Source organism: Chiloscyllium punctatum, chromosome 4 (assembly GCF_047496795.1).
Source record: "Chiloscyllium punctatum isolate Juve2018m chromosome 4, sChiPun1.3, whole genome shotgun sequence".
Lineage (NCBI taxonomy): Eukaryota > Metazoa > Chordata > Chondrichthyes > Orectolobiformes > Hemiscylliidae > Chiloscyllium > Chiloscyllium punctatum.
Window position 1 is genome coordinate 75234306 of NC_092742.1, and position 24344 is coordinate 75258649.

At 38.6% G+C, this 24344-nt stretch overlaps 1 long non-coding RNA gene across 1 annotated transcript in view; it reads left to right on the plus strand.

The window, feature by feature from the left end:
- The first annotated feature begins 13749 nt into the window (after positions 1-13749).
- LOC140476438 (uncharacterized) overlaps positions 13750-24344 on the plus strand; it is a 29953-nt gene continuing 19358 nt past the window's right edge. Inside the window, exons 1-2 of the long non-coding RNA XR_011960486.1 lie at positions 13750-13912; positions 14658-14738. This is a non-coding gene — a long non-coding RNA (uncharacterized lncRNA). The remainder of the gene's footprint in view (positions 13913-14657; positions 14739-24344) is intronic.

Here is a 24344-nt window from a genome sequence, read left to right on the forward strand (position 1 = left end):
CAGTGAAACTTTGATAAAATATTTGTAAATGTGGTGCTTTTTCCCAAATTGGATTACATTATGCTCCATCTGCGCTTTTTTCAATATTCAGAATTTAAAACATAAATCAAAATTTACAAGCAGACCAGTGCAGGCACTTTTATTCCTTTTATATAGAGGAAAAGATAATGAATAAGCTAAACATATAAACAGTGAAAATGTTGAATATGCACAGTAACACAGTCAGGAAACCCATGACAGTTCTGATAAAGGGTCCACCTGATCCATCACCACCACCTTCTGTCTCAGATACTGATTGATCTGCTGTGCATTTCCTGCATATCCTGATTATATTATGGATTTCTACCATTTTATCTCTAAGAGCTCTTCCTATGTTGCATTCTTTGCTAAGGTGTTACAGAAACTGATCGATTGATGGACTTGGTTTAATATTAGCTTACCACTATATGTTAAACAATGTTTCTCATGCATTATTGGAAGAACTGGTTGATTTGGAGTGTTGACATGACCAATTGACATTCCTCTCGGTAAGTTATTTGTAAGTTTCCACTCAATCGTGTGAACACACCAAGTTCTTTGAGCTTGGAACTACATTTCAAACAACGTACTCAGCTGTTCATTTATTTCCTCTTCTGGGGAAAGAAAATGTCCCAGCAGAATGCAGAATCCTGTAGCTTTTAAAACAAGAAAATAAAACTTTATTCCAAAGTCTTTTACTTCCAAGATTGTTTTATTTATATCCAAGATTTATCATTTGAAACATCTACCTTAATTTACATTAATCTCTGCGTGGCTTGATAGAATCAACTATTATATTGTTATCTTCTTGATCAAGAGATAATTCAAGATGAACAGCCGACTGCCACAGATGAGAAAAGGTTCAATCATAATTTCAAACATCAATCCGGCAACATAGGAATTAATTTTTATGAAGGAGTCATTAGATGAGAATTGTTTGTAAACTTTCAATTTGATGTGCTAATGATGATGGAATATTGCATATTTACACACAGCAGTCAGTCCTGGGCACTTTTAACAAAGAAGATATTTGTTAGTGATGAATAACATTAGAGCCCTTAATCAGTTGATAATTCTTTTTAAATATTCCAAGTTTCTAAATTGCTATCTATAACTGTGACTAAATCAGCAATTAAGTATATCAAGGATTGTAAATATTGCCACCATGCTGGGTGGGTCCTTATTTGGAGCCAATTCTGCATTAATTGATAAACGTTGATTATCATGATTAGTCAACCACTGAATTATTACTGTATCATGTGATTAACAAGACTGGAAGGTGAAGAAGATGAATTCTGGCTTTTATCATCTGGCAATTACTATGTTCTTCAATGAAAGTCTGTTAAAAATGATAACATTAATCATATAATTTGTAATTAACAATAACAAAATTAAATGTAGTGTTTCTCTGCCTGACATCATATTCAAATTACCTGCACACATCTAATGAAAAGCATGTAAGAATAATGCAAAGAAACAGAATAAGGAAACTTGGTGGTCTTCTCTTCATGAAGGTCCCATCAAGACAAAGCTCTTTTCATAATTAAACGTACATTGGCAGATCTAGAGCTGTTATCGTCGAGAAGTCTGGCACTGGAAAAGCACAGCAGGTCAGGCAGCATCCAAGGAGTAGGAGAGTCGATGTTTCGGGCATAAACCTTTCATCGGGAATGTGGAGGGGCAAGGGGGCTGAGAGTTAAGTGGGGGGTGAGGGGGGATGGGGAAAGGTAACTGGGAAGACAGGATAGGTAAATGCAGATAGGGGGTGATGGTGATAGGTCAGAGCGGAGAGTGGCGTGGATAGGTGGGAAGGAAGATGGACAGGTGGGAGAGGTTCAAGAGGGTGGGGCCGAGTTTTAAGCTTTGACAAAGGGACAATCAGACTTCAAAATTGAAACGTCAGCTCTTTTCTCCTTACAGATGCTGCCAGACCTGCTGCGATTTTCCAGCATTTTCTCTTTTGGGCCGAGTTTTAAGGGTTGGATCTGGGATGAGGTGGGTGGAGGGGAGATGAGGAAACAAGTGAAATCGATATTGATACTGTGTGCTTGGATGGTCTGAAGGCAGATGATGAGGCATTCTTCCTCCAGGCATCAGATGGCTTGGATTTGGCAGTGCATGTCCTTGGTAGAGTGGGAGTTGAAGTGGTTGGCCACAGGGTGTTGGGGTTGTTTGGTGCGTATGTCCTGGAAATGCTCTCTGAAATGTTCCACAAGTTGGCATCCTGTCTCCCCAATATAGAGGAGATCACATCGAGATCAATGGACACAGTAGATAAGGTGTTTGGAAATGCAGGAAAATCTCCTTGGATGGAGGTGAGGGGGGAGGTTAGGGTGCAGGATTTATACCTCTTGTGGTGGCAAGAGAAGTGCCGGGAGTGAAGGGTGGGTTGGTGGGAGTGTGAACCTAACGAGGGAGTTGCATAGGGAATGGCCTCTGCAGAACACTGATAGGGGTAAGGATGGAAATATATCTCTGTTGATTGGGTCTGACTGTAGGTGGCAGAAATAGTGGACGATGTTACTTTCTATATGGAAGTTGGTGAGGTGGAAGGTGAGGATGGGTGTGGGGGGTTCTGTCCTTGTTTTGATTAGAGGAGTGGGGTTCAAGGACACAGGTATGAAAAGTGGAGGAGATGCACTGGAGGGCATTGTTGACCATGTGGAAGGGGAAATTGCAGTCAATGAAGTGAGAGACCATCTGGGATGTTCTGGAGTGGAATTGCTCTTCCTGGGAGCAGATATGGTGGAGGCAGAGGAATTGGGAGTAAGGGATAGTGTTTTTACAGGAAGGTTGTTGGGAGGAGGTGTGGTCCAAGTAGCTGTGGGAGTTGAAGGGCTTGTAGTAGATGTCTGTGTTGGGTCGGTCATCAGAGATGGAAATGGAGAGGTCCAGGAAAGGGAGGGAGGCGTCCAAGATGGTCCAGGTGAACTTGAGGTCAGGGTGGAAGGTGTTCTTGACGTTGGTGAACCATTCAACCTCCTCATGTGAGCAGGAGTTGGTGCTGATACAGTCATCAATGTAGTGGAGGAAAAGGTGGGAAATAGTGTTACTGTAACTACGGAAGATGGACTGTTTCATGCACTCGATGAAGAGGCAGGCATAGCTGGGGCCCATGTGAGTGCCATGGCTACCCCTTTGGTCTGAAGGAATTGGGAGGGTTCAAAGGAGAAGTTGTTGAGGGCGAGGACCAGTTCAGTCAATTGAATGAGTGTAGGGCTGATGTAGCACAAGGGTAGTGGTTGTACCTCTGAGCCAGATAACTGATTTCAAATCCCACCTGCTCCAGAGTGTGTCATAATATTTCTGAACAGGTTGATAAAAATACCTGTAATGGCAAATCTCTTTTTCAAACTATGTCACTATAAGTAACAAAATCCTGATTGGCATTTCGATGAGAAATCATGTAGCATTATGTTCAGTTGAGCATTCAAATTTCATAATGCTACATTGATTTTGCTGTTCCTTTGAAATGTATGTGTGTGCACATGCACGTGAGAGGGAGAGAGAGAAAGAGAAAGAGAGGGGGAGATCTTTCATGCAGCTTGAACTGCCTGGAATCTCTGTTCATTTTCCAAGCCTGTCAGCTAGGAACCCCAATACTGTCAATGAAAGAGCTATTGCTGAGGTGGCAAAGAAAAGTCTACCTTGTAAAAACGCAATTAATGCAAAACATCATTTAAGAAAAACCCTCAGTATCTGAAGTTGCTAATCCATGAAGAACAAAAGTTACTAAACTAAGTTCTCCTAAGACAGCAATTGCCATATGGCTGGGAAAGTGACAGGGCTAGAATTTACCAAATGTCTAATTCTTCACTCAATAATCAGAAATATGAGCTGGCTTGAATTGTCCTGAGACAGATTAGTTTTACACTACCAAGAGATTTCATGTTGCAAAAGTAATTCAAGCACTGTTACTTCTGAGTAGAAATGGTGCTTTGACCCAATGCAGCTCGGCAGCTATGGCTCAGTAGCAGGGTGAATGTGACATTGTGGTCCCAGTGATATCAAATCAAATTTTTTGCTCATCAATATAACTTTGCCAGCACATCTCTTCCCATTTGACTTTAAAGCTGATTAAAATCCTTAATAAAGCTCCCACAATAGCTTTCTTGGATGAGGACTTGTTGGACAGAATATTGCTGGAGAAGTACAGAAAGATTAGAAATCCTACTAATAATGTTGTGGAAATTTCCGAGTCATTACTTAAGTACTAGGATTGAAAATTCTTTGAGGAGTTGTTACAAATTCATGTTCTCTCTAATCTTGCCCTAATGATTTTTGGGAGGCTTGCCACTTCTAATCAGGTTTCAACACAACAGTACTTTGAATTTGTCTATATTGATAGCAGACTTCAGGCTGTGTTTACTGTCCCGAAAAAGCAAATGTAATTGGACAGTTGCTGGTCTTTGTTTTCTGATACAGCATTTCCTCCTTCTTCCTTAAAGCAAAAATTTCTGGAGGTGTTTGGAGGTCATTGTAGTTCCTCCACAGGCTCACCTTTAATTCCCTTCCCTCATCTCAGCAATTTCCATCTTTAAGGCAGATCATTTGAACTTACATCTTAGGATCTCGCCCCATGTGATCTCTCAGCTGAAACCATTTCAATCCCTTTTTGGAGGATTTTCTTCTAGTTCTACTCTCTCCAACTGTGATTTGTAGCTCCTTTTAAGCTATGTCCTGGTAGCAGCTTTGTGTACCCTTTATTTATTTCTTTTCTAGGGAGAGAGAATTATACTTTTTTTTGCATTTCTATTTTATGGTCCATGATTATGTTGCCAAACGTGCCTGTTATAAAAATGTCAAATTTCAGTGACAGCTTTAAATAAAACAAACAAACTGCAGATCCAAACCCTGCAGGCTACCATATCACATTTTTTTGATCAGTTAAATTCAGTGTGGATCAAGGCTTACTCCTTCCTGCTGTCAATAAATCATTTGATCACATGTCCAGCTTTGCTCTAAAAACAAATATATGCAGATTTACACAATGTGGATCAAGCTGGAAAACATTTTGATTAACTCTGTCAGACTAGTTTTGGATCAAACCTGGAACCAGTGCCTCAGGTGGTGAAGTGCACTAGGGTGGCACAATAGTCTGTCAGATACCGAGCCACTCCTGTCACTGGCGCTAACCTATATTTAGAATTGTATCTGTCGAATTCCAGACAGCGTTCACATAGATTTCAGTCTACACTTCCATTTTAAGTTTTGCACTTGATTAAGAAATTGACACCTTTACTGGCATTTTGCACTTCAAAAAACATTATGCAGCCGTAACTGAAAACAGGTTTTACCTCAAGTTTGGATTCATTTTTGCTAATCACTAGAATAAATTTTCAAAGTTTACTCTATAAAAGGGAGTCTTTGCTGCTTTTCAGCATCAAAGCATTTGCAAAATATATATTAACTGTAAATTTCACATGGAGAACAAAACTCAATTATGTGGAAATATGAAACATTTCAGAAAATTACATTTTCTTCACTGAATAAACTTGAGTTTTGTAATGCTGTAATATTACATAATAATGTGGCAGTTCCCAATGGGTTAATATCAATATGTTTGTTTCCAGTTTTGGTTGCAGCAGAAGTGCAAAAAGTCATTAGGGATTGTTTGGTTTAAATGTATTTCAGGGAGAGCTTCATGTCATTTGGAATTTTTTCTATTACATGGTACAGCAGTTGACATGACTGTAGTATTTACTCTACATTTGGATTTACAGTAACTGATTTAATTATGTGTATGGAGTCAAATCATTCAATGGGAAATTGTTTGTCCTGATCAAATTTCAGCATATCAAGCCTTTCACTTCACTAAGATGGCATTCATTGAGAATTAGCGACAATTTAGTGAACAGGAAAACCACGGATTTATCTTTTTCAAAAATTGCTGCAAGACCTTTGGTTGGGCCTCATTGAGAATGCTGTATTTAACTCTGGTGCCTCCACATGGTCTGAGGTACAGAAGCCCTGGAAGAAGTTCAGAGGAGGTATTTCAATTGGATCTCAGATGATTTAAAAAATGTGCGTGTGCGTGTGTAAAATAGGCAGACAGGAAGATTGAGTTATTTGAGGAGCAGGATTTAGCAGAATAATGGTTCACTGTTCTTTTCAGAACATGTATTGTTATGAGAGATTAGCAAATCTGCTTCTTGATATGAGCCCTTAGCCATTGCACGTAAATTTGAGAAGCTAAGTTCTCATTGAGTTTGTGGGTCATACAGTGGGTTCTGATTCACTGAAAATGTAGCTGGACAAGTTCATTGAGAAGAGTGGTAGTGTTGCATATTAACATAAGTTGGAATATTGGGTGATGTCTCTTGGATTCATTATTATCTCACAGAAATCATTTTTGCTCACACCTTTGTGGGGCAAGGTGGTATATGGGGATATATAGTTTGTCAATGAGGTTTCCTGTTTTTTCCCTTTCCTGAAAATGCCCTATTTTGATCTCTCCCAGGGCATTGCATGGCCAGTGGCAGGTCTTAAGGGATGAGCCATCTTAGTTGCAACTTGACCCGGAACAGATTCATCTGAAGAATTATGTTCAGTTTTGGTCAGCAGATCCTCAAGAAAAATATATCGATGTTAGGGAGCTGCAGTTCAATTTCGCTTTAAAAATACAGGGCCTATTATGACTAATCACATAAATCTGGTGCCTTTTTTTATTCATTCATGGTTTGTGGATATTGCTGTCCAGAACATTTATTGCACATCCCTCATTGCCCTTTAGAAGGTGGAAATGAGTTGCATTCTTAAACCGTTTCAATGCAGAGAATATTCAATCATTTTCTGACTTGGACCAAAGCTGTGATGAGGTCTGGAGGTTGTAGCTCTGGGGGATGCCAATGTAGTAATCAGTGAGTAAGTTATTGATTAGCAAGTGCTGCTCAATAGCACTATTGAGGACTTTTCACTTTCATCACTTTGATAATTGACAGTCGACTGATGGAGTGGTAATTTGTCAGATTTGTCTTGCTTTTTGTGGACAGTACATATCTGGGTAATTTTGCACATTGCCTGGTAGTTGCCAGTGTTGTAGCTGTATTGGAACAGCTTGGCTAGGGACATGGTTAATTCTGGAACACATCTTCAAAACTATTGCCAGAATGTTGTCATGGCCCATTGCCTTTGAAATACCTAGCATTTTCAGTCATTTTATCATGTGGAGTGAATGTAAGATTGGTTGAAGACCAGCAATGTGATGATGTGGAGCTCAGGAGAGGGCCAAGATGAAACATCCACTTCTGGGTGAAGATGAATTGAAATGTTCCTGCCTTGTCTTACTCACTGATCTGATGGGTTCCTCCATCATTAAAGGTAAGCATACTTGCAGACCCTCCACCTCCTGTTAGCTGTTTAGTTATCCACTCTCATTCATAACCAGACTGTTGAGCTTGGATATGGTCTGTTGTTTGTGGCTTATTTAGCACTGTATACTAGTGTTGTTTCCAATGTCTGGCAAGCCATTAGTCATCTGTTTTAATTTCACCAGCTTTACACCTCATTTCTAGAAATGCCTGCTGTTCACAGTCTGCCCCATCTAATAGGGTGATAGTGTCACACAGTAGGATGGAGGATATTCTAACATGAAGTCAGAACTTTGTCTCCACAATGACTCTGCAGTGATCACTCCTATCAATATTTTCATGGACAGACGCATTGCATGGAAAGATAGATTGGTGACAACAAGGCCAGGTAGGTTTTTCCCACTTGCTGGTTCCATTACCATCTAACACAGATCCAGTTTAGTAGCTATATCGTTTAAAAGATGGACAGCCCAGTCATTCATGGTGGTACTGAGCCATTCTCCACCATTGATGTCCCCAACCCAGAGCATACCCTATGCTCCAGCCACTATCATTTCTTCTTCCATGTAGTGTTCAACATGAACTTCTAATTCAGCTGAGGGAGGATGGTATGTAGCAATCATCAGAAGATTTCCTTGTCCCCATTTGAACTATTGCCATATGATGCCATGGTGTCCAGAGACAGTATTGAGGACTTTCAAGGCAAATCCCTCACAGTTGAATGCCATTGTGCCATCATCTTTGGATCTGTCTGGCTGGTGAAAGAGAACATGCCCAGGGATGGTGATGGTGGAGTCCATGATATTGTCTGTGAGATGTGATTCCATGAGTATGGCTACATTAAAACGTTAGGTAAAAGTGAGGACTGCAGATGCTGGAGATAAGCGTCAAGATTAGAGTGGTGCTGGAAAAGCACAGCAGGTCAGGCAGCTTCCGAGGAGCAGGAAAATTGATGTTTCAGACAGGAGCCCTTCAGAATCAGGAATTCTTGATGAAGGACTCCTACCCGAAACATCGATTTTCCTGCTCCTTGGATGCTGCCTGACCTGCTGTGCTTTTCCAGCACCACTCTAATCTACATTAAAATGTTGTTTGACTTGCCTGTGGGAACTTTGACACAAGTCCCAAATGTTAGTCAAGAGGACTTTGCAGAGTTGTCAGGTTTGGGTTTGCTACAGTCATTTTCAGTGCTAACATTGATGATGGATATCATTACTTGCTTAAACTTAATGGTGCTTCACTACAACTGAGCAGCTTGCTAGGCCATGTCAGTGGCATTTGCAAGTCAATCACATTGATACAAACCTAGAATTGTACCTATGCTGGGCCAGGTAAGGATGGCAGTTTTTCTTCCCTTAAGGGCACTCAATGATGGCGCCACTGGACTAACTTTTTAGTTGCAAACGTTTTTTGTTGAATTCATGTGGAATTCAAACCCATGTCCTTAGAGGTAATCTAGAAGAACTATTTAAAATAACAAAGGGAGTGAATAGGGCAGATATATGGAATATATTTCTGGTGAAGAAGCCACAGCATGAGACCACCAAAATTGGAGCCAGATCATACAAAGATGAATACCTTTCCTCTCAATTAGCAGCAGGTACTTCAAAATCTCTCCCTAAAATACTGGACTTTTGAGATCAAGTGCAATTTTCAAGATTGGGGATTGTTGTTACATACACATTTTATTTGCTTTATTGATACATGGGATGTTGGCTTCACTGGCTGGGTGAATATTTATTGCTCATTGCTAACTGCCATTGGAAAGGTGGTGATAAGCTGCCTTTGAGTGTAGGTACACCCTCAATGTTGTTATTAAGGGAGTTGATGCAGTGACAGTGAAAGAACAGTGATGTAACTTGAAGTCAGGATGGGGTGATGCTTGGAGTTGAATGTGCAAGAAGCAATGTTTCCATCCATCTGCTGCCATTGTCCTTCTAAGTAGTTGACGTCATGGTTTTGGAAGGTACTTTTGCAGAAGTTTTGACATGATGTGACGATACATCTTGCAAATGGTATACACTGCTGCTACTGTGCCTCAGTGGTAGAATTACTGGATGCTTAAAATTGGCGGATGGAGTGTCAGTCAAGCAGACTGCTGTATTTTGGGTGTTTTTGGAGCTGTAGTTATCCAGGCCAGTAGGGAGTATTCCATCAGACTCCTGCTTATACCTTGTAGTTGGTGATCAAAAACTAGGGAGACAGTTTGTAAGATACTCACTGCAACATATATGAATCAAAGGTGGGTAATTGAATGCACAAATATGTCAGGAAATGGAGGATTCAAATCCCTCCTGCTCCAAAGGTGTGTCGTAATACCTCTACAATCTACAAATATCTACAATCACAGGTTTAAAAACTCTTGTTGGGCAGTGATGGTGTCCTTATTTCTGGACTAGAAGGTTTGGGATCAATTCCCACCTTTACCAGAGGTGTGTTATAACTTGTTCCAACAAGGGAGCATCGAACCATTTCCCCTTGACATTCAATGGCAACACCATCACTGAACTCCCCACTATCGGCATCATTGACCAGAAACCCAACTGGACTAGTTATATATAAGGACCGTGGCTACATCAGCAGGTCAGAGGCTAGTGACTTAATTACCACCTGAGTCCCCAAAACCTTACAACTGCAAGTTGCAAGTTTCAGCAGCTGTAGGCAAGGACTAACTCAGGGAAGCTTTGACATCAATAGGTTCACCTTGTTCCATGAGGACGACTGCAGGTTTCAAAACTCCTGATGCATGCACAACTTTTCTGCTATCACTTCTTCTGTTACTTGTTCTTACTCCCGATACAACAAGGTTTATGAACATACAATGACCACCAACTGGTCTTGGCCTTTAATTAAATTAAATTAAATTAGTGACGCCTCTCATTAGAAATAAGTCAAGTATTTTAAAGGTAATACTTGGCTGAAAATGAGGAGCCTAATAGCACCAAATGTGTTGATTTTTTTCTAAGCTGTTATATTCCAAATTGCACAATGGCACAACCTGAAGCTTTCATTATAAGAGATATCGCACATAGATTCTGACTGCAACTCTGTTAATAGTAAGCTGCACTGCATTTCTCAGCTGCAAAAATCTTTGGGATGACAAAATTGCACCATTCGTAGATTTGACAACTTGCTTTGCTATACACTCTAGATGGCCTCACTGTCAGTATTGTCTCAACGCATACCACTCCTCCCTCTGAGTTCAAACATTGTGGGTTTATATCCTACTTAATGAAGTACTGCACTGTTGGAGGTACAGTATTTTGGATAAAATTTGAAACAGAGACTCTATCTATCCTCTCAAGTGAATGTCTTTATGTAGGAAGGTCTGAGGTAATGAACTTCTCAAATACGCTACCTTCTGAGAAGACATTCTTCCTAATCTCTGTCTAAATTGGATGACTCCTTATTCTGAGATTATGCCGTCTGGTCCCAGACTCTTGAGGGCAAATAACCTTTCCACATCTAATCTGCCAAATGCCCTAAGAATCTTGTATGTTTCATTAAGGTCACCTCACATTCTTCTGAATTCCAACAGGGACAGGCCCAACCCAAGCAGCCTCGCCTCATAAAATCACCCCTCCATACACCTAATCAACCTTGTGAACTTTCCTCTCCACTCCAATGTCAGTAGATCTTTCCTTAAATGAGGGGCCCAAAACTATTCATGATATTTTAGGTGTGATCTAATGAGTGCATTGTACAGTTTTAGCAAGATTTCCTTGAAATAAAGACTAATGTTCCATTTTTATTCCCTGAACCTGGACGTTAGTTTTTTTTTTGTGATTTTTGCTTGCGAACACTCAAATTTCTCTGTGATGTAGATTTCTGCAGTCATGCACCATTTAAATTACATTTGAGATTCTGGCTACAAAAATACTGCTCCACGTGAAGAACAAAAGTTATGTTTTTCTGTTTGAATTTTCAGCTTTAGAAATGTTAAGGGATATAATATATAAAATAAAGGCCACTTACTTACAGTTATCACTGAATAATAGGATGATTCATAGAATGCAATTCCCAAGCACCAATAAGAATTTCAGAAAATCATTTAATGAAAATATGCTTTGATTTATTTGCACAATGGAAGAAAATCTTTTCATGGAAGAAAAGATAATTGTGATAAATATCATAGAAGATCTGTTGGCATTCAATAAAATAATATTTGTCAATGTTAAATCAATTAAGATCACATTTTACACAATAAGGAAAGCTACCTTGGCACAAAGACAGTTTGGCTATCATATCACAATTGCCTCTGATCTGTGAAAAAGGAATGATGTTGTATAGCCTGGTGTCCTCAGTAACACCCACCAACCATTCCTTGGACCAACAAGATAAGTCCAATTTCCTGATTTGATCTAATTGGCTTCACTATGAGTTTTTGAGCACAATCCTGACTGGTGTTCGTAGCCCATTATTGAGATCAGAAGTCACAAAGGGCAGATAATATCTTTGGAATTTTTATCCTTTGAATTTGTTACTTGGTTCGAGGCAATTAGTTTAATAATCTAGATTTACAGGCATTATCATGAGGAAAGAAAGTAATAATTAGCTGCCAGATATATTACAGCAAAAATTGAGAGTTGCTGGCAAAGTTTCGGCAATTAAACTTTCATTTCAGAATTGCTAAAGTGTTTGACTATGTTCTTTGAATTGCCGCACAAACTTACAGTTTGAGAAAGTCAGGTAGCTGTCATGTAGTTATATTCTGGCAAATGAAGACTCTTTCTTTCACAGGATCTCAACCTTTTGGATTTATTTATGAAACAAAAAGTAACAGCTGCCTCTGCCATTGCTACTTGATGATTGAGCTGTCTGACATTTTCATAATGTTGTCTTAATATGAGTGGCATATACTGATACATCTTAATGATGCTTTTTGTTGTTATTAAATGAGTAAATTGTTGCCATTCATTCATTAGGGAAGATTTAGTTAGGCTGTAATTCTAACAGTAGTAATAATGGTAGTACTGTCCTAACTGCTGGTCTGTCAAGTATACCAGTGGGAAAATATAGTCCATGATGTTGAACAGATTAATTGTTTTGAAGTCATAAATTAGAAGAATAAAATTGTGCTGTTTATAAGGTGAATATTTTGTTGTGGTGGCTGAGTTTTAATGTCTCTTGAAAACCTTACTGTAAAGATCACTTTGCCTTCTGCCTTAGCTACAACCTTTGCATGACTCTTAAAAGGTTTATAGATTCACTTCACTGCATTTTGTTTTAAAATGCACTGGGAAAGCCTTCCCATACTGATTGCTGTCGATGAATTTCAAAATGCATGGGTGAGGTTATCCAGCACTGACTTACTGCCTCTGTCAGTGTCCTGCCTTCCTTGTTAATGCAGGAGGCTGCATGATGTCAACTGTCCTGAAGGAATATATTGATTTCAATAGCCCCTATTTTAGATATGTCCAACCAAATAGCTTGCATTTTTTTAAAAGACAAACACTTCTTATTAAAAGCCCAATAAATTAGTTTAATATAAAGTAATAAGTAAACAAACTGTAGCTGCTGTTTCTTTGTTATAGCAAATATATCATTTAGAAAATCATTTCAGATCACTAAAGACAAGTTAAGGTGGAACTGCTCAGTAACTTTCTCATTCTGTCATATTACCCAGTCTCCTTTTGAATGATTTTCTAATTCCTCAATCTCCCTTTGGTCACACCACTTGCTCCTCTATGGTCACCTCTGAGAAGATTAACCCTTTCATTAGAAAGCCTGACCAGGGTCAAACTGCTGCTTGGCTTCAGAACTCTTGCTTCCTTTGATCTATCAAGGACGGAGAAATTATCAGCAAATTCTAAGCCTTCCCATGTGATCTGTTTTTTGTAAATTTGTAAAAATTATTCCTAATCCTATTATGTGGCCCAGGCCAAACTTGCACTAAATATATGAGACCTTTGTTATGCAGCAGCGAGATGATAAAGGAATTCTGAATCTGGTCCCATTCCGAGTTATGGGAAGCTGGACACTTCATCAGCATTCGCTAATCCTTTGCCACGGCCAACACCTTTGATGAATGCTTTCATTTATGACCATTGATGCTACTTACTTAATATTACAAGGCAAAAAAAAAGTGGTGTTTCTTTTTAGGTCAGTGATGGATTTTAATACACTTATATACACAGTAGACTAATTGCAAAATTTCCTGTGTGATACCTGTGTGCTCATTATTCAGTCATAAACCCTTAATAATCAGAAATAGGAAAATTAGAATTTTGCAACTCCCAGCTCTCTTTTCAACACAGACACCTTGCAGACAAAAGTCACTGTCTTAACCCAAATTCTAGCTGACAATGCGTATCAGCCCTTGCTATTTTCAGTTATTGTTGTGCCAATCTTGTATCTACCCACGGACATTTTTTCAAAGAAAGAGTGGATTTCCTAGAGACTCTACCCCACGCAACTTCCACAGCTTTTATTATAGAAAAAGGAAAACCTGTATCTTTTCTTTCCTGTTTTAGAACTGTCGCTCAGTGGGTCATTCTTGCTGATTAAACTGGGCTTTCACAATTAAGACAGTGTGTCTACGTCTACTGTTTGTTTGCGGGGAAAAAAAACTTACAAAAGGAAAGGTGAGCTTCTTATTTGTAAATTATTCGTATCTCTTTTATTAATATGTTAACATTTACGTGGCAATGAGAAAAAGTAATGAGAACCTTATCTATTGAAACCTTTTGTTAAATTCTGCAATATAACTCATCATCCATATTGTTCATAAAGCTGCTGGATAACAGAAAACAGGAAAGCCGTATGACCTGGAAGGTAGTAGTATTTGAAGTTTGCTAAAATGAAAGTGGTGTTTTTTTTAGAAATTGGGAAGTGAAAGATATGTAACTAGCATAACTTAGACATGAACTCTCGAAAGATTTCTGGAAAAGCCCCTTGTTATATTTTTAGCTTTGGTGCAGGGAATCGATTCTGTCTTGCAATTACTGTTAAACACAAGTCAGCCAAAGGAATAATGGATAATTGTACAAAGATTGCTATGTATTCCTGTCTATTAAACGGTGAAAAGAATGAAATACAAACTTTTTTTGGGAAGAAGACCAATTTCTTTTGATTTATGCCATTATTATTTGAAGAGTCTATCACTGCGAGAGCCCCAACCTTTTATGTTTGTTATTGCCTCGTCGTAGAAAATAAAACCCTTTAACATCAGCAATAACAGCAATTTAAGATTATTGCTTGCAAAATCTTTAGCTTTGTTAACCCTGTTAGAAACTAGTTTGCCTGTTAAACAGATACGTTCATTTATTTATTGTGATACTTTCTGCTGATCTTTAGCATTATAATTTCATGAGAGATTACATTTTTCAGGCAGTATTACATTAGCTTTTCCACATGAGTGACTCTATGCCTGCTTGAAGTGAGTAATGTGAAAAAAAATCCGAGCCTGAGGTAAGTGTGTAACATTTTAAAATTATTATTCCCTAAAGCAAGTACATTTTTAAACAACAACAGGTCTGCAGTGGCATGGATCACAGAAAATGATTGAGGGGCTGATGTTCCTGTGTCATAGGTAATGTTTCAAAACAAGGTGCAGTTGATTTCTCTTAAGCATATTCAGAAAAAGCGAATAATAAACTTGTCCTGACAGTTCCTGCAGCAACTTGTGAGTATGGCAGAGACATGCTGTTGAAATCCTCACAGCACTAGCATCCTCCCATTTTACGAGGAGCTCATTCTGCTCCCATTTTTAATCGAGCTGCTGTCACTTGGACAATTTTAATTCTTAAATTTAAAAATCTACCACCTCCTGCACCATTAAAATAAACAGCAACTATCAGTTGCTCTGCTCCCACTCAATCAACCCAAAGAGGTATTAATTTAGTTTAATTTAACATTCACATAAATGGAAAATGAAGCCTTGAAAGTACTGATTACCGGTTCATGAGTGTTTTGATATATCTTTGTGATTGTATGCCTTGCATTTACAGTCACCTGATATTCACAATATGGATCATGTTTTCTCGTGTTAGAAGTAATCAATAAAGGTAGTTCTATTATCTTCAATATTGCATTAAATTTTAAATCTAGTTTAAGATCAAAGAGGAGAAGGTAACTTAGCAGAATTATGAGTTGCAACTAGTTAATGCTTAACTGACAATAAATAAAATAAAACATTAAAATGCTCTAAGATACATGTTTTCTGTAGATTTTGAACTCCTGGAGCTCCTTGACTTGAACTTCAGAACTCGAGTGAACTAAACGTGGAGTGCAGAATTAATTTTTGCAACTAGGTAATGTGTATTAGGTACATCTGTCCATAGTTTTAATTAAATGTTTGAATTCAGTCTCAGTTGCTGTGTTATTTTAATGCTTGATGCCATAACAGTAGAACAATGAGAGGTTGTGAGACTGCATTAAATGCATGAGTATTTCATGGGTTCTACAATACATCCACCTAATCGGAACACGTTATCTTGGTCCGTAATCTAATTAATTACACACAAAGTTAGGGTCAAGACTTTGATTATTTCGGTATTTCAGATTAAAATTTCACTGTTCACCACAGCTGAAAATTAGTCGGATCCAGTCCAAATTCCTTAGCTAGGGAAAGACAAAAAAATGCTGTTGGAGTGCCAAGCAAATAGACATTGTGAATACAGAGCATGAGACACTTCAGAAACTGAGCAAAACCTGGAAGTCCTAGGGAAACAAATGTACTGAGTGAATGGCACACTCCCAGACCATTAGGCAAATGGATAGCCACAGGACCTGCACTGAAAATGGACTAGGGTCATACATATGCAGTATCAAAGTAAATTAGGCTCATTTTGTAAAGAAAACATAAAACCCACTAAGCTGTCACTCTCTTATTGCTGCTGGTTTTGTAAGCCAGCAGAGGCCACACAAAGCAATACTGATGCTTTTTCTGCATTTTCGCAAGCTTTAGTACTGCAAGCAAGAAGACATACTAAAAGACAGATTTCACTATGCATGGGTAAGGTCACTGTTTTAAAGTGACAGACCCATTCAATACATCAGAATGGAAATGAAATTGATTTTTATGTACAAATTCTGTCTAATCTGAATTCCATTTACTTGAATCCCAAGCCTACTTACAACTTTGTTGTTCCAATTACATTATCTGATTCAGTCCTACAATAAATATTGTTTTCCAGCAACATCCTGTGCTATATCCTCTACTTATGAATAAAAAGGACATAAACTTAGAAAGCCGGCCTTTTATTAAGGCAGTCCCATATCAGAAATAATAAATGGAAGTTCAAAATGCAACTGAAAATTATTAGAGAGAAGGAGATGGAGGTTGTGCAATTTCTTTTAGGCTAAGAGTAACTTACTTGAATCAAATCTGTTTAAAAAATACTACAGAATGAAAGCAGGTTATCATCCCATTGATAAAATCAATGGTGTCAGCCTATCACAAAGCAGAATGCAGTAAGCTTATTAACCCTTCCCCGTTTCACAAACGGGGGATCCTTGAGGTTAGCACAACAGATGCCATGAGGGAATTTAATGGCATTGAGCCATTTGCTATGGCTTATGTTTTGGTGGAACTAAATTAAAAAGTAACTTTTCTCCTCTGTCTGGATTTAAATGACAGTAATGAATGGTTAATAGTCTAGGACAGAAATATTGGTGTTCACCTGCTACATTCCACTTGACTGGATACACCACTTTACACTATAGTTAAATTGAAGAAATGTGGCAACAAAGCAATTGAATTATAACTATCAAGGAGCATTTTGCAGGAATGCAAGTTGTTGCATTCATATTCAATAGTAAAATTTGATGGGGTGTGATTCAAGAAAGAATTTTATGAAACTAAAATAAGAATGATTACATTACAAAACAAAATTTATCATAGACAGGAATAATCTGCAAAATTAAATCTTACATGATCTGAGGTAACGTAGACATATTGAAAGATGCAATTTCTCATTCATTCCTCAGAAAGAGCCTTTAAGTATTTAGATGTCTTAAACCAGCACAGTTTTTTTTTAAATCCAGGCAAAATTTGTAGCAATTATTGGTAAATTCTGCTTTCTGAAACTAAAATTAAAAGTCAATAATAAAAAGTCTTCAGGGTGCCACTATTTATTTATAACACGGTGTAAAAAACTGTTAACATTTTATTTGTGACTGATACAACACATGTGAGATTTCCAGTAATGCTTTACTGCGGGTGTTTTTATGGCCAGCATGCACCATTCCTATAACAATGGGTCCTCTGTCACCACTGAGATTGTGTGGGATCTCCTGAACTGAATCAACTTTACAAGTCAGATAACAATTGAAATTCTGTTGCTTAAACACAAATGTTTTGATAATGAACTATGCATGTGATGTGATTCAAGGTTTGTGATATACATTTGTATACATACTTATATGTCTATAGATACCACCAACTATATTGGTGTTTTACCAACTTTCAGCTACGTAAGTAAAAAGATTATCTACATGTCTACAATTATTTGTTTTATATATAACTAGATATAATAATCTCTAATTGCAGAAGTTTGTATCATTTCTATATAGCTGAATATTCTTAATACATCAACTGAATTATTTCTTTCTCCCAGTTAAATTGTGGGTCTAGTACCGAGGTGACAGAGTTTGGCTTTGATCTGAAACAATTTATACAAGAAGAAATGATAGATTACTTATCATGGAATTACTCCTTTCCAGAGTCTAGTAGTTCAGACTCATTTTTAAAAGAAAAACCTTCATATCCACAATCCTTTCTCTTGTTATATTCTTCAGCTACCTATGTAATATATTAGCTGTAATATAAATGTGAAGAGGCACTATGAGGTATTAGGAGGCTCTTTTCCTAAGTCCCTGGAGGATTTAAACCCTACTGTCATTTATGTGCTTTTGGCTTAAGGTGACATATATATGGGAAGGAAAAACTCTTTATTACAGATAAAGTCTACACACTGCTCCCTGTAGTGAGTCCAACACCTGCATAAACGTTCAAGAGAAAACATTTAAACCAGGGATTTAAACCACATTTTTCTAATAAAGATATTCCTATAGGAAAAATAGAATACCTTAGTTGCAAAAGAGGAAGATGTTTTAAGATGCTGAAGATATATACATAGTAAACAGCAAATGGCAAAATTTAATGGAAACTTTTTATGGAAAATTTTTGCTTAAACTGAGATGATTGAATTGAAATTCACCATTGGTGGAGAATGCAAAATTACCTGTAAGTCAATTGTCAATGACCTGTCTTAGTATGCCAAAGGATCATTGTTTGCCCATTATTTTCCCATTTGTCAGGAGCCACTCCCTATTTCAACAATAGTCATTGGCCATCTGTTATTAAAACCAATGGCTTTCGCTGTCTACGATAAAACCAATGGTTTGTGCCCATCTGGTATACGTGGTCAATGAAAGTCCATTGTACCCCTTTTTTTAAAATGGTTAGGTAAATCTGGTATGGTGTATATTAAACAGCCAAAGATCTCACTGTAGCCCACCACACCAATGTTGAACAATATCCCTACCATATCTCCGTTTACTTGAAAATGTAACTCATTAATCCCTATTTTCAGTATAGCTGTAATTATGAAAAGAAAGAATAAGCACATGACAGATGATGCTAACCACAATAATACAAAAGAATCTCGGAGTAGCAAAGGACTATTGAGCTGAACAGGTTCTACCTGTGTTTTTCTTTCACTCCAGTTTGGGAGTCCAAGTTTTCAAATTAATAAAACTCACATAATAGCTGTCAGGTTGCAGTCTCAATAACTTGCCTTTTCATCATATCCTTCAAATTTTTCCCTTCAGTAATTCTGTCTAATAATTAACTCGAATGAATTTATTCTGACAGCTTCAAGAATAAGAAAATTTACAGTTGTTAATGTGCCAACTTCAATACAGCTTGACAGCACCTACCATATCCATGACATTTACCACGTAGACGTACGAGAGCATGACTGGGTCACAATGTTGGGATTCCCTCCCCAGTGACATGGTGGGTGTCCCTCCAGTACATGGTTTGCCAAGGCTCAAGAAGCTCACCTCCACCATTTCAAGAGCAATTAGGAATAGTCCAACAAATGATGGCCTTGCCAGTGATGGTCACTGGGGAGACATGTTGTAGTGATTAATATCAGTGGTCAACTAATCCAAAGGCTGAGGCAAATGCTGTGTAACATAGGATCCAATTGTACTATTACTGCTGGTGCAATGTACACACAATTAACAAAATCTCATTACTGGTGACCATTTGAATATCTTTGATTGCCACAAAAGCCTATCTTGTTCATTATCTGATCTGGACTACATGTGACTTTAGACCCACAGTAATATTGTTGTCTTTGAAAATATCCTCCAAAATGTGTGTGACTGGGTAAAAATCCTAAAACTTCCTCCTGAATAGCATTGTGGATCTCCCTACATTTAAGGGCCTACCTACACAAAATGGACTGGAGTGGTTCAAGAAGGCAGCTCACCAGCTCCTTCTCAAGGGCAACCAAGGATGGGCAATTAATGCTGGCCCAGCCAGTGATGCCCACATCCCATGAGTGAGTTATAAAAACGGCAACTGAAGCCACTCAGTTCAAGCGCAATTAGAAATGGATAACAACTTGACTGTGCCAGTAATGTCCACATCCCAAGAATGAATAAAAAAGAATCCATGCATAAATAAATATAAAATGCAGGGTGTATTTCCCAATTGATTCAATAAATGGACTGAGATCAGTTATGTCCAATTTCCACCCAATGATTCTCCATCCATATTTCCAAATAGGCTTTGTGTTGACAGTAGAACACTTGACAGTTTGAAATTAATGCCACTAAAATGATCACATCATTTAAATGTTTACAAAATTTCTTGGTGTTAATGACAGCATAGCATTAAGTCATATAGTTACCAATATAAAATGGGTGTACCATTTAGAAAAAGAATCTTTTTACTTCATTTGTTTCTTGTTTCCACTTGGTTGTTAGTTGTTTTGCAAGCGTCTGCTAAAATGCTAGGTACTTTGAATGGGGAAACCCTTTCTATATAGATTTGGAGATGCCAGTGTTGGACTGGGGTGTACAAAGTTAAAAATCACACAACACCAGGTTATAGTCTAAATAAACCTGTTGAACTATAACCTGGTGTTGTGTTATTTTTAACCTTTCTACATATGTTTTATTGAAGAAGTAATGCAGGGACTGTGATCGTCAGACAGCTGCAGGTATCCTATTGCTCCCATTTACCGACAGAAGTGAACCTATGGATGGAGGCCGTCTTCAAGGCAGAGATTGATAGATTCTTGATCTCGCAATAAATTAAGGGTTACAGGGAGAGTGCAGGTAAGTGGAATTGAAACAACCATCAGCCATGATTAAATGGCAGAGTGGACTCGATGAGCCGAATAGCCTTGCATTCACTCCGATGTCTTATGGTCTTATGTGGTAATGGTCAGGTTTATTGTATCTGAGAAGGTAGAAAAATTAAATGCCAAAGCATTGGTTGTGCTCTAAGTACATTTACAGCTGACATCCACTTGGACAAGCAATGGCTATGGTCACCATATTGAGCATGTTTTCCCCCATAGACAAACTGCAATGCTCAGAGTGGCAATTAGAACTACCCTCCAATGTACCCTCTCACTACCACTGCACCAGTTAGTTAGCATTCATATAACAAGGAGATACGAGGAGCGTTGATTAAATCGATTAGATTCAGTACAGTATGGAAACAGGCCCTTTGGCCCAACAAGTCTGCACCAACCCTCCAAAAAGCATCCTACCCAGACTCATTCCCCTACCCTATATTTACCCCTGACTAATGCACCTAACACTTTGGGCAATTTAGCATAGCCAATTCACCTGACCAGCACATCTTTAGATTGTGGGAGGAAACTGCAGCACCCAGACACTCGGAGAATGTGCAAACTCCACATAGACAGTTGCCCGAGGCTGAAATCGAATCTGGGCGCTGTGAGGCAGCAATGCTAACCAATAGCTTGGTCAAAGAGAGGGATTTTACCGAGGATTTGATTAAGTCAAAGAGGGAGGTGGAGAAGCACAAAAGGTTTGATGGGAAAATTCCACAACAATAACTGCAGTGCTGTACTTGAACACGGATCCGCTTTCCTGACAACATGAATATTCTTAGGTTTTAGGTGCATTTTGTCACATAAAAGTTGAAATGTGCATTACTACATCATAGGTTGTTATAAAAATTAATATTAGTTTTTTTTCCATTTGCATTTAAATGCCCACATCATATTAAATATCCACCCACCTTTGTGCAATTCATCTCTTGTTTCCTTGACATGTTCCAAAAGCCATGCCCAATATGGACAGGGATTTACCACAAATACAGAATCTGATGCCTGAATCAGTCTAAACTCAATACTCTGCAACGCCCTGATCAAAATCCAGTCATCCTGAATTTACGCATTGAGGATAGAAAGTGGAAGTGGTGCTGGAAAAGCACAGCAAGTCAGGCAGCATCCGAGGAGCAGGAAAATCGACATTTCGAGCAAAAGCCTTTCATCAGGAAAGGGCTTGTGCCCGAAACATTGATTTTCCTGCTCCTCGGATGCTGCCTGACCTACTGTGCTTTTCCAGCACCACTCTAATCTTGACTCTAACCTCCAGCATCTGCAGTACCCACTTCCGCCTATAGAAAGTGGGAGTTGTTTTATCATCAATGAAGCAAATCGAAGCAAATCTAGTGAGTGGAGTGATAATGCAGAATATGTGAACTGGAGCGATAGAGGATTGTGTGTGAAATGGATGGGTATGGATGAGACAGAGCGATGGAGGGGTGTGGGTGATGGAGCGATGGAGGGGTTTGGGTGAGATGGAGTGATGGAGTGGTTTAGGCAATGGAAGGGTATAGGTGATGGAGCAATGGAAAGGTGTGTGTGAAGTATTGTTTTCATTTAATATTGTGGGTACATGTTCACCCAGCAGTCTGGAATGTAGCAAGCAGCCATGACAAATACCATACATGTTTCTGTATAATAAAATGGACTGAAAGAACTGGCCATGCAGCAAAACTGAATATTATAGAAACTTTGGTGTTGTGCAGAGCACTGGACAATGTCTTATGGTGTGGAGTAATGGTGCTGCTGGAGATATGGAGTGAGGCAGCAATTCCTCTACTGTGGAGTACAGAGTAGTGTGCAGTGGCATGGTAGAATCGCACATGTGCTGCCATGGAGACAGAGTGCCATCAAGTGTTGTTGCAGCAGATTTGATCTCCACTTTGGGGTTATAAATCTCAGTTAAGCTACTATGGGCAAGATGCAGGTTTTTAACAGTAAGTGGAGAGAAAACTGTCATGTGAATTAACCTTTTGGCTCTTTTCCACCTCCTGGTGTTTGGTTCTGAAAGGCCTTGGCAACAGCTCTGCAGGTTGTACTATAAAAGTGGGTATAGGGTATGGGCTATGGTGGGGGTGGGGGCAGTGGGGGTCTAGGGAAGCAGAAACAGTCTTTTAAAATCTCACTGTCATCTTTTAAAGGGTATAGAGTAATACTAGTGTTAAAACATAAATATTCCTCAAGAAGATGTTAGTGGCTACTACTGGTGATAAATTTATTTGATGGTTCACAATACTTCAGGACTCACAGTGCACAGTTTTGCCTGGTGTTCCTTTACCAAGGGTTTAACCTGGTAATGTTAAAGAGGGAGCAAGAAGTCCAACATTGTGAAAATGAGGTTACGACCAGGAAGAAAAACAGAAAAACCTCAATGCTCAATAGGGTCATTCGATATTTGCAGACACAGCAGCCAAGGTAGTGTCTTGAGTGTGGTCCCTTTACTCTTTTTACTTGCAATACGGAAACTTTGAGTATTGAAATCTCCCACTAGGCATAATGTCAAACCAGTACACTAGAAATGTTGGCTTTTCGCTTTTCAGCCAACAGTGCGGAAATAGAATGAATTTCATTGATTTTTTTTAAGCTGGTGAATTAAGAGAAACCTTTTCAGTAGTAGTCGATGGCATCGCCATTTGCACCAGAATCAAAATTGTTTCTTCTCATTGTCCTTGATAGCAGCAGGTAGAAGGTAAGCCACAAGTAGGTTTGATGTACTTACTCCCAGTGGGAAATTAAAACCAACATTCTCAAGGACTGTATCCTATTGAATGCATGCCTTGGACAGTAGTTAATAAAGTTATCTAATCTCTTTTGTACAGAGTTGCAGATTTTTGAATTCTCCATCATACATCAATTCCATGTGTGTTATACTCCAACTCAGGTCTTTAGCTCATTGTCTGTTGATGTTTCATCCTCAGCTAGTAGCAGTTTGCCATTGTCTTCCACTTTCAGGGGCAGCAAAGGAAGCAGATCTCAAACCTATCTGAGCCAGAATGACTATTGAACCTGCCCTCTTGGCATTATTCTGAACTACATGTCAACCATCCAACCAACTGGGCTAACTGGCCCCACTCTATTGAATATCAATGTTCCCAAAAGCCTACGTAAACAACACATTGCAAAGAATAAGAACATACTGGCTGGGATATTATTGTTCTTAATGTCTTTAACAGTGCACCTCAAATATTTTTAATATTAATATTTTAAAGCATAAATAAATCTTCAAAAACATTGATAAGATACATATGTTTTTTTTCTGTTCAAATAAAAACCGCTTCTTAGAAGTAATGCAGATTTACCATCGCTTGCTGTGACACACAGAGATTTTTATTCTCCTGTTCCTTTATATTCACCAGCTTTGTAGGAAAGAATGCAATGGCATATTGAGGTCAATGCTTGGGGGAGGGAAATCTACCAGTCACTACCAGACAGAACTGAAGAACATGTTTCCTGTAATGTACTTCGTTCCGATATATATTTGGGTATAATTCAGCTTCCAACACTAAAATCCACCCAGTGGATTCCCAAAATGTAATTACAGATGAGAAATGTCTTAGAACAGTCACAGCTGCACAAAACATTTTGTAATGTCCCTTTGGGGAGAGATTGGGGGAAATTCTTTTGCTCATGCCTTGGGCTGGTATTTGTCTATGTTAAAGGTGCTGTATAAATTCAAGTTGTTGGTCTTGGGTCC